This window comes from Alligator mississippiensis, chromosome 8 (genome assembly GCF_030867095.1).
Source record: "Alligator mississippiensis isolate rAllMis1 chromosome 8, rAllMis1, whole genome shotgun sequence".
NCBI classification, from domain to species: Eukaryota; Metazoa; Chordata; order Crocodylia; family Alligatoridae; genus Alligator; species Alligator mississippiensis.
Window position 1 is genome coordinate 34,301,529 of NC_081831.1, and position 11,058 is coordinate 34,312,586.

Sequence of the window (11,058 nt, forward strand, 5' to 3'; positions counted from 1 at the left end):
TCAAATTTCTGTCCTGGTGCTTGGATCCAAAATGTGCACCAGTTCCGCTCCTTTTCTGCCTGGAATCCCTGCATTGATCATGCTGTCTGCAAGCTCCAACAAGCACCTGGGAGCCTCAACTGGTTCAAGCTTCGCTGAGTTGTGAGACCCTAACTCACTCACTCTCTCTCTCTCTCTCTCTCTGTCTTACTCCAGGCACAGTTTTCTAAATTGGACTTTTGCTGATCAAACTTGAGCTAGACTTCCCTAAATACCTAACTGAAACTGTGTAATATTGTAACTGTTTTATTTGTCTCTCTCATATGGCTATTACTATTGGTTTCATCATAAGTTCATACACCTCGCATTAAATAACTTTTATGGTCAAGCTGGTTGCTATCCTCTCTCTCTCTGAACATCACTTGACCTCCCCATTTGCTCTGCAGCAACACCTTTTTTTCTAAGCCAAAGATCCCTGTAATGCCCAAAACTATGGTGGGGTCCGCTCATCAAGGGAGTTACTACTAGGACCATAGTGACAAGAGTTTGGGATGTGCTGAGCTTTGAGGTACATGAGGATATTAGCTGAAAGTGCTGATCAGACCAAGCCTCCTCAGACATACTCTTAGCATGTGTGTATGTGTGTCTAACTGCATTTATTATTGTCCTGCTGAAATAAGAGATGAACTGAGTTCAAGATACGTGAGGGTGTCAGCCTGTCAATGCTGAACAACCCGGCCTGACTCCAATGTGCTCTGTTAACCCGTGTGCTTGTGTCTGAGTGCATTTTATTGTTGCCCTGATGAACTGAGTTCAAGACATATGAGGGTGTTAGTCTGCCAATGCTAAATAACCCAGCCTGGCTCAGGTGTGTTAATTTGTGTGTGTATGTGCATATATGTGCTTGACTGATTTGGTGGTTAGAGGAACCCAACCCCACTAAAACTGAGTCCTGCAAGATAACTGTATTGGGGGTGAGGACTTGCAGAAGGGAGAGATACATCTCTGTATAGAAACACAAGTAACACAAGCAGCACATTGATAGAATTACAGAGACCCCAAAAACATACCCCTAATAAATGAGTGCACCCCAAAGTGACAGGCAAATCTGGTAACAATGTGACACAATGTAACACCAACTGGTGTAAAGGTTTCATCTGGCCAGACTCAGATTGATTCAGAATAGCTGCTGAAGCAACTCAGTGTTCTCCATATTGTACACAGGCCCTACTGGGTACCAGGGCATTGGCATTTCAACATACATCCAGATTGTCAGCCTTAATAGAGAGATCAAGGCTTGAATGGTCCACACTGTGCTAAGTGGTGTCCAGAGCCTGCCTAAACCATTGACTTTGCAATGGGAAAAGACAAAAAGGGAGCAGGAAAAGGCTATGCGCTATAAGCAGAGAAGCCGGGGTGACTAGCATGAGTGACAAGTGGCAGAGGCTGGGGCTGTATGAATGATGTGAGGGGTGACTGTGCCATAAAATGTGAAGCAGGGAATTATCCACATTGCATCACAATATATATGTTATTTATGGGGAGTTAGGCCCCAGCATAGCAGGGCTATTAAGACAGACTGATACCCTGGGGATCTCCTTTTAAGATCCACACTAACTCAAAGGGATCAGAGGTTTACTTTAGCATTGGGCCCTGGCCTTGTTACTGCCTAGTGAAAGTCACTATCCATTATATACTTGGCCCAGAAAATCTTGACAGCAAATCTCAGCTTCATGGAGATGCAGGAGGTAAAGCAAAGGTGTAGCCTGAATCCTTTCCAAGCCTATCCATTATAATTAGTTAAAGAGCACCCTTAAATCAGAAGGTTCTCAAAGTGATTTGTAAGCTAAATATGAAGATATCATTCCCTCAGCTCTCAAATGCAGACACCTTCTTGGTGAACACAGCAGCCATTCTGCAACAGCAACACTAAGCAGTAACATTTAGGAGGAGTAGTGACAAATGACAGCTTTTATTCAAATGGCAAGGGTATTTCTGCAGAATATAGCTCCCCAGGGCAGAACTAGGGCTAATTCCTCCCAGCAGGGGCAGATCTGGTGGGGGAGGAGGGTAGGGGGGGCCACTGCTGCACTTGCACCCCACTTTGATTCTTGGTCCACCCCAAGTTTAAAACTAATCACCTGGCCAGTGGCAGCAGCATTTCTAGTCAGGCTGCGCTGAGGGAATCACTTGACATCAGGGCTCATTATAACTACTTAATCCAGGGGTAGGCAACGATTTTTGGCCAGTGCTGAAACCCCCCACACTGCCTACCGTGGAAGATGCCGGAGTGCCGACATGCCAGAAAAACAAAACAAGGGCAGGGGGTACATGGCAGGATGCCCTGCTTGTGCCCCTTTGCCCCCCACCCAAAGCCCCTGCCCCCCAGCCCTGCTTGTGCCCCTGCTGCCCCTGCCCCTCAGCCCTGCTGCCCTTTGCCCCCCAGCCCAGGCTCAGTGGCTATCAGCAGCTACCCAGAACCTGGACCAGCTGCAGCTGGGAGGCTGCAAGCAGCGGCTGCCTCCCTGCCCCGACCCCGGCCCTACCTGCCTCCCAGCCCCGGGCCCAGGCCCCAGGGAGGCAGCAGATACTGGTGATGCTCTCTGCTGTGCTGCCCTCACACACACACTGTGCTCCTGGCCCTGCTGCCCTCCCCTGGGCCCTCCTGAGCACAGCATGTGTGACCCAGAGTGGCAGCACACAGCGGGGCCACACAGGGAAGCTGCCTTCTGCTGCGAGCTCTGCGCTGCCCGGGTCACTCTTCCCCTGTGTGCATGGGAACAGCATAGGCAAGCACGCAGGGGTTGAGCCCCTCGCTGCTGCCCCCACCTGCAGGGTAAGTGTGGCCAGGGCAGTGGGGAGCTTGGAGCAGCAAGCAGCTTCCCTGCACCCCACTGCTGTGTTCTGCTGTGCCAGGTTTCACACGCTGCTCCGAACAAACGGCAGCAAGGGCAGCGCAGTAGGGAGCATCGCCAGTATCTGCTGCCTCCCCGGAGCCCAGCGCTGGATTTGGGTCTGGGAGGCAGCTGGGGCCAGAGGAGGCAGCAGCTGTTTGTATCCTCTCAGCTGCAGCCAACCCAGGTTCTGGGTAGCTGCTGATAACCACAGAGCCTGGGCTGCTTCCAGCAGGGCTTCCATCCTCTCAGTTGGCTGCTGAGAGCAACTCAGGCTCCATGGCTATCAGCAGCTACCTTGAACCTGGGCCAGCTGCAGCCAGAAGGCTGCAAACAGCTGCTGCCTCCCCACCCCGACCCCAGCTGTCTCCTGACCCCAGGCTCTGGGAAGACAGCAGGTGCCAGCACTGTGCCCATTGGGGCTGGGACATGGGCAGCGTGTGGCTGTGGCCAGGGCCCACTGGCAGCATGAGGCTGTGGGCAGCATGGGGCTGGGGTCGGGCTGGGGCCAGGCAGCGTGGGGCTGGGGGCCCTCAGGCCATGGCCAGGGTCCACGGGCAACAGGGCCTGAGGCTGGAGCCTGGCTGTCGGCAGCGTGGGGCTGGGGCCAGGACCCACTGACAGCACGGCGCTGGGGCTGCGGCCGAGCCATAACCAGCGTCGGGATGGGGCTGGTGGGGGCAACGGGCTGAGACCGGGGCCATGCAGGGCTTGGGCGGGTAGCACCAGCTGGGGCTGGGGCTGGGCCAGCCCAAGGCCGGGGCCTTCGGCAGTGCCAGGATGGGGCCGGGTCTGACGCAGGCCCCGACCCCAGCCCCATCCCAAAGCTGCCGACGGCTCTGGCCCAGCAGCGGCACTGTGCTGGGGCTGGCGGCGGTGGTGAGGGCTTGGGCTGGAGCTGGGCCCGCCAGCAGCTGGCACCACCGCCATGGCTAGGGCCTGGGCCTGGGCCGGCCCAGCTCCTGCTGGCTGCCGGGGCAGTCGGCAGCGCCGGGATGGGGCCAGGGCTGTGGGCCTGCTCAGGCCCTGGCCCCATCCCAGCACTGCCAACCACCCCAGCAACCAGCTGAGGCCAGGCCAGGCCCAGACCCCAGCCACAGCAGTGGTGCCAGCTGCTGGCGGGCCTGGCCCAGCCCTCACCACCACGGCTGCTGGCCCCAGCACAGTGCCGCTGCCAGGCTGAGGCCGTCGGCAGCACCGGGATGGGGCCGGGGCCTGTGTAGGTCCACAGCTCCAGCCCCGCGTGAGCCCCGGCCCAGCATCGGCACTGGGCTGGGGCTGGCGGCAGCTGTGGTGAGGGCTGGGCCTGCTGGCAGCACATGGCCAGGCCCAGGGCCAGGGCCACTGGCAGCGCCGGGACAGCACTGGGTTGGGGCCAGCCGTGGAGGTGGTGCCAGCTGGGGCCGGGCCCAGGCAGGGCCGGGGCCTGCCGGCAGCGTGGCATAGACCCTGGGCCATCGGGTGTCGGTGGTGGTGCTGGGCCGGGTCTGTGGCCCAAGCAGGGTTGGGGTCAGGGGCTCTTACCCGGTTGGGGTCGGTGGCAGTGCAAGGCTGTTCCCACGCAGCCACGTGCTGCTCCATCTGGACACGGCTCTTCCCACGCCTTGGGGTGGGAAGCAGTCTGCACGCCAATCAAAAGCATGCCGTGTGCCACTTCCGGCACGTGTGCCATAGGTTGCCAACCCAAGGGCACCCTAATCCCTTCTGGACGTATAAAAACTCTCTGCCGGATCGCACCTCCAGGGGGCACCCGGACATTTGTAAAGGCCATCTGTAAATCCTGACTACTCCCAGTCCAACCCTGCCCCCTTGTGGCAAATGGGGCACATAACACCTCTTTAGGCTACAGTACACTACTCTTTTTTTTTTTTTTTTTTCTCCCCTCTGGCGCTCTAAAGCAGGCTGCAAATGGAGAAAAATGAGAGCATCCCCATTTCCAGTACTGTATGAAGTGACTGCATAACTCCTGCTTCATCCAGCTCTTTGAAAGTAAGGACTGGATTTCTCCCATTATAATCATGGGAGAGATGCTCTCCTGATTTAAGCCCAGTTGGGTCACCAGATTTATCTAGGAGCTTGATGGGTCAAAGTTAGGGACAAAGCAACTGGAAAGGGATTGAGATATGGGCTGTGATGGACAGTCATTACTGTTCTGCCTTCACTGCTCTCTTAATTTAAGTTACAGCTAAAGTTTTGCCCCTGAACTTCACACACAGGAATCTCTTGCTGAGTTAGCTGGTGTTTGAAGCTTATGCTGGCTGGACACTTGGGTGGGTTGACACCCAAGTACTGCTGATGTTTACTGCATTTGATTTCCCACAACTCATCAGATGCAAACACATTGACTCTGTGATGCTAACCCACCTCTGTGCACCTTAGCTGTTGGACCCAGCATGGTCACTCTCATTCTGGCTCAAGTGAAATAACTTGCAAGGTCTCCCTAGAGCTAACTAGAGAAGACATTAGGGTCATCACCTCTTAGAGGAGACACTGCACTCTGGTCCCTTTGGTGCACTTTTGGAGCCTGCCCAGGCAGAAACCAAAGCCCTGTGGAAGGGAGAAACCTAGTCTTTCACTCACTGTGGTAGATTCAAGGTCTGCAGCCACATGGGAGCAGGGGCTGAGCCCAGGGTGGAGGCTGTGTATATCAGTGTGGCTACTGTACTCTCAGCATGTGGCTCATTTTTGCATAAGGAGCTTTGGAAGACCTTGAGCATAAGACACAAAATCTATTGCAGGAGATGAATAAAGAACTTCCAGTAAGAGCTGGGATTACAAGAGGCTTATAGGGGAACCAGGAAATCAGTGCTAGATACTCAATGTACTGATTCTTAACCAGTTTTGGGGGCAGTGGTTGGCTGTTCCTAACAATGCTCAACCCCTCTGAAGGAACTGCATATGCTAGGACGAGGGCTGCAACACCTTGCCGGAGATTATGGAGCTGCAATGACCCCAAACAACTGCCTTCTGTGCTCAAAACCAGGATTTTGGCACAGCCAAAGTAGAAATCATCCATATAGAATCCGGCCTGAGTTTCACACCAGCCCTCATGCATGCTGGCAAAGGACACTTTGGTAATGACTGATGTACTCTATAAACCAGCTCATTCTTTAATACCAGATTGTAGTCTATGGATAAAAAGCACACAGTGTCCTTCGGAGCTTAGAGCCCACCAACACCACTGGGCTGGATTCATGGTTAACGCCCTGCTCTCAAGCCCAAGATGCAAACCTGCCATGAGGTGGTAGGCTAGCATTTTCAGTAGTAACTTTTCCCACCATCAGCTAAAGTTTCTCACTCCTTCCTTTAAATAAACCCTAAACTCAAGCCAGGTCAATGCTAGGAGAACATTGCTGATAGGCCAGGAAAGGTACCACAGTGAGTTCCTTTTAGTTGAGGATGATGATGTTACTGTTAGGGGTGGAGTCAAACATGCTAGATATTCCCATGACTGTACAGGCCTGTGTGCAATGAGTGCTTGTTGTCAGGAACTTTGCAGCCTCACTCACCATGCGAGCCAGGTTGCTGCTGATGACAGTGATGAGGAGGTGGGTGGTCATGCAGCCCTCACCGTAAGCCCTTTTCTTGCCCAAGGGAATGCCTCTGTTGTTCAAAAAGACCTGCAGTTTCCCAAACCTTGGCATTCCAGTGCTGCCTGCCTATGCCTAAGAGTGCAAAAGAATTGGCTGAACTCAGAAAGGGCCTCTTTAGGACATTGTTCAGGTGCATATCTGGGCAACAAGGCTTCTGCTTCTCACTCCAGTTCATCCTATAGGAGCTCTTGAGGCTTACATGTATTGCCCATGTGTCCATGTAAGCCATGTGTCAAAGCCATTGCATCTGGGCCTTCATTATTACCTCCTTGAAGAATGTGCCATGTGGTGTGCTGCAGGCTCTCCCCATGGGTCAGCCTCCTGGGCTGCCTTATTTGGAACATGGTGTGAAGGTACCTTCGGTGGGACTTCTCTATCTGACAGCCATAAGTGGATTAATGTGCAGGCCGGCAGGGCCTGGGTCTAGGGCCCCATGCCAACCAGGGGCCCCTGGGTATCTGGATTCCCACTACAAATGGTGAGTTTCCCCTTGCAGGTGGGCAGCATTGTAGTCTGCAAGGGGCTGCTTGGGGCTGCTGGGAGTGAGACGCAGGAGGCATGGTGTGCCTGTACACAGCTGCACACAAGCACATGGCCTGGAACACAGCCAGGCAGCATGGAGAGCAGCTCCAAAGTGGGGGGCTGGACCAGGGCTGGGCTGGGTCAGGCCAGGCCAGGCCAGGGGCTTGAAGGGACTATAGCCACCCCAAAATTCACCTTAGCCCCCTCTGTAGCCACCCCTCCCAGCACTGCTACCACCGCTGCCCACCCACGCTGTACAGGTGAGCCTGCCCCGCTCCCACCCACTCCGAGCCTAGCCCCCTCCACTGGGAAGAGGCTGGCACCACGCTTGCTGAGAGTGCTGCACCTTTGCAGGCTCATTTGCATGGGGTGACTGAGTGGTGGTACTGGTAGGGGTGGCTAGGCTGAATTTTGGGGTAGCTATAGTTCCCCCAAGCCCACCTCACCCTTGACAGCAGCAGCACCAGGAAAGGAAGGGGCCCCTTCCCTTGCTGGAGCCCAGAGCCCCAATAAATCTTAATCTGTTTCTGCTGACAGCTGTCCCTTCTTGTCTGGGTACACAGAGCTGGCAGAGGACCCTTCAGTATGGAGGCCACATACTCTGTGGTTTCCCTGGGACAGCTGACATCACGCAGACCTTTACTTGTCACTGTCACAATTGATATATTGCTGCTATCGCTTCAGCTAAAAACAGACAGCTGGTTTAATACAGGGTTGATTGTCTTGAGTTTTTGACTTGCATCAAAACAGGCCAGAACAGTAATTCAAATGAAAATTACCTCAAAGGAGCTTTTGCAACAGAGGAGGAGCACATTCCTTTGGTGGAAGAGGCCAGGCCAGGAATCCCCAAGGCAGGAAGGACTGAGACCACTGCCATGAGGAGGAAGCGATGGTGGTGGTGGTTGGAGACTCCTTTCTGAAGAGGACAGAGGGATTAATCTGCCAGCCCAACCTGTTGTCCTGGGAGGCATGAATGACGCATGCCCCCGGCGACTGGTGGGGCACAGCGGCGGCAGGAGCATGGCGTCTGTAGTGGGAGCTCCCACAGATACTGCCAGTGCTGTTGCTACCAAGGATCGTTGACCGCCAATAAATGCCACCAGTGGTGTTGGTGGTGGAGTGGTGAGCGGCAATCACCCACAGGCACTGCCAGCAATGTCAGCAGCGCCTTTTTGTAGGGGGTGCACTGCTATGCTCAGGGGGTGCACGTGCACACACGTGCACCCCCTAAGCGTCACCCCTGCTGGGAGGTCTGCTGCTTGCCTGGAGCCTGGATCCAAGATGTCACGGAAAGATTTCTGAGACTCATCCAGCCCTCTGACTACTACCCCATGCTGCTCATCCATTTGGGCATAAATGATACTGCCAGGAGTGACCCTGAGCAGATCAAGAGTGACTACAGGGTTCTGGGTGCAAGAGTAAAGGGGATGAGGGCACAGGTCATGTTCTTGTCAATCCTTCTGGTGAAGGGGAATGGCCCTGGCAGAAGTGGGTGCATCTTGCAGATCAATGCATGGTTGTGCTTGTGGTGTTGCCAGCAAAGATGATGGGATGTTGTTCCAAGAAGAAGGCTTGCTAGGAAGAGATGGGATCTACCTGATAAAGAGGGAAGAGCATCTTTTCAGACAGGCTCACTAACCTAGTGAGGAGGGCTTTAAACTAGGTTCACTAGGGGATGGAGAACAAAGCCCTGAGGTACATGGGGAAGTGGGAGGCCTGGAGGAAGCAGAAGCAGGAGGGGGCAGCAGGGGAGGCCTCATTCTTCCTGAGAAAGTAGGGCAATTCCCAGTCATCTCAGGTGTCTGTACACAAATGCACAGAGCCTGGGAAACACAAAATATAGAACTCTTGGTTCCAAAATGATACCTTTTATTAAACCAACTGGAAAATGGCAAGAAAATTGTCCTTTTCTGCAAACTTTTGGGATCAAAGTCCCTTTGTCAGGCTCTGGAAAGCTGATGGACAGGATCCTCTGGGAGGCCAGTCCAAGGGGAAAAGGAGTCTAGGAGAGCTGTCTGTACTTTAAAGAAGCCTTATTGAGGGCACAGGAACAAACCATTTGCAGAAAGAATAGAAAATTTGGTAAGTGACCAGCTTCATTTAGCAGAGAACTCTTTGGTGAGCTTAACCTCAAAAGGAAGCTTATAAGAATTGGAAGTTTGGATAAACAACTTGGGAGGAGTACAGGCAGTCCTTGACTTACAACGTTTCTAGTTACAATGTTTTGCACTTACAACCTTTATAAATTGACACCTTGCTTCAGCTTTCTGACATCAGTTTCGGCTTTACAGTGCTTGACCTGATGCGACGCCATACCAGCAAACAAGTTTGCTGCATCGCCGATCTCTCTGGAGAACATCTGTCCAAACTTCCTTGGGCACTTTCTTTAAGAAAGCAGACAAGACCCTAGAAAAAATGCAGCCAAGACTCCTGAGATGACTCCAGCCAAGAACCCTTCAAAAAGTCCAACCAAGAGCCCTTTAAAAAGTCCAGCAAAGTCACCTCAAAGAAGTCCTTCCAAATCAATGAGATTGCTATTTACAATATAAATACATTAATGTAGCTATATTACTCATCTACAATTGATCGAGTACAAAATTCTGGGTATTTTTGGTGAAAATAGAGTATTGGGCCTTGGTTCAGGAACCAATCCCCCATTTATAACATTGTTTCTTATGAGAACATTGGTTCCGAGTTACAACATTTCGACTTAAGACCAGGTTTTCAGGAACCAACTGTGTCATAAGTCCAAGGACTGCCTGTATAAGAATATTGCTCAGGCATGCAGTAATAAAGTCAGGAAGGCCATGCACAACTAGAGTTGCAGCTAGCAAGGGACACGAAGACTAACAAGAAGGGTTTCTACAAGTATGTTAGCAACAAGAGGAGAGGAAGATCAGGGAAAGTGTGGGTCCCTTACTGAGTGGGGAAGGCAACCTAGTGACATGCTGAGGAAAAGGCTGAAGTGCTCAATGTTTTTTTTACCTTGATCTTCACAGGCAAGGTCAGCTCCCAAACTACTGCACTGGGCAGCACAGTTTGGGGAGAAGATGAGCAGCCCTCAGTGGTGAAAGAGCAGGCTAGGAACTATTTAGAACAGCTGAATGTATACAAGTCCATGGGCCCAGATGCAGTACACCCAAGGGAGATGAGGGAATTGGCTGATGTGATTGCAAAGCCACTGGCCCTTTATCTTTGAAAACTTGTCCCATCCTTAAGAAAGGGAAGGAGGATGATGCAGGGACCTATAGACCAGTCAGCTTCACCTTAGTTCCCAGAAAAATCATGGAGCAGGTCCTCAAGGAATCCATCTCTAAGCACTTGGAAGAGAAGAAGGTGAGTAGAAACAGTCAGCATGGATTCACCATGGGCAAGTCATGCCTGACCATCCTGATCGCCTTCTATGATGAACTAACTGGCTCTGTGGATGTGGGGAGAGCAGTAGACATGATATACCTTGACTGTAGCAAGGCTTTTGATACCATCTCCCACAGCATTCCTGCAAGCAAGATGAAGTATTGATTGGACGAATGGACTGTACAGTGGATAGAAATTTGGCTGGACTGTCAGGCTCAGCAGGTAGTAACAATGGCTCAGTATCTACCTGGAAGCCGGTATCAGGTGGAGTGCCCTAGGTGGCTGACAGTGCCGCTGCGGGCTCGTGTCACACGCGGAGCCCGCTGCCCCGGCGGCTCGGAGCGAAGGGCGGCAGCCGCGAGTTTGCCCCTGGCTGTCCCGGGCAAGGGCCAGTGCGGATCCTGCCGCGGGGAGCGGAGTGGGACTGGGCCCCGCCCGGCTCCCGAGGCGGGGGCCCGGGAGCCGGCGCCCCTGAAGCCGGTGGCCGAGCCGCAGCCGCGCGGAGGGGACGCACCAGTTCTGGCGCCTGGCGCCCCGCACCTGGGAGCGAAAAAAAAATTAACTTCCCATACCGGGAGTCGAACCCGGGCCGCCTGGGTGAAAACCAGGAATCCTAACCGCTAGACCATATGGGAGGCGCTGAAAGTATCTGCGCCGCCGCCGCCCTCATAGTTCTGCACCGCCTTCTGCTGCCGCCACATGACCCGACCCCG

At 53.4% G+C, this 11,058-nt stretch overlaps 1 non-coding gene across 1 annotated transcript; it reads right to left on the reverse strand.

The window, feature by feature from the left end:
* Window positions 1–10,908: 10,908 nt before the first annotated feature.
* On the reverse strand, window positions 10,909–10,980 carry TRNAE-UUC (transfer RNA glutamic acid (anticodon UUC)). Its single transcript has one exon. It is a non-coding gene; the product is annotated as a tRNA-Glu (tRNA).
* Between the last annotated feature and the right edge of the window lie 78 nt (window positions 10,981–11,058).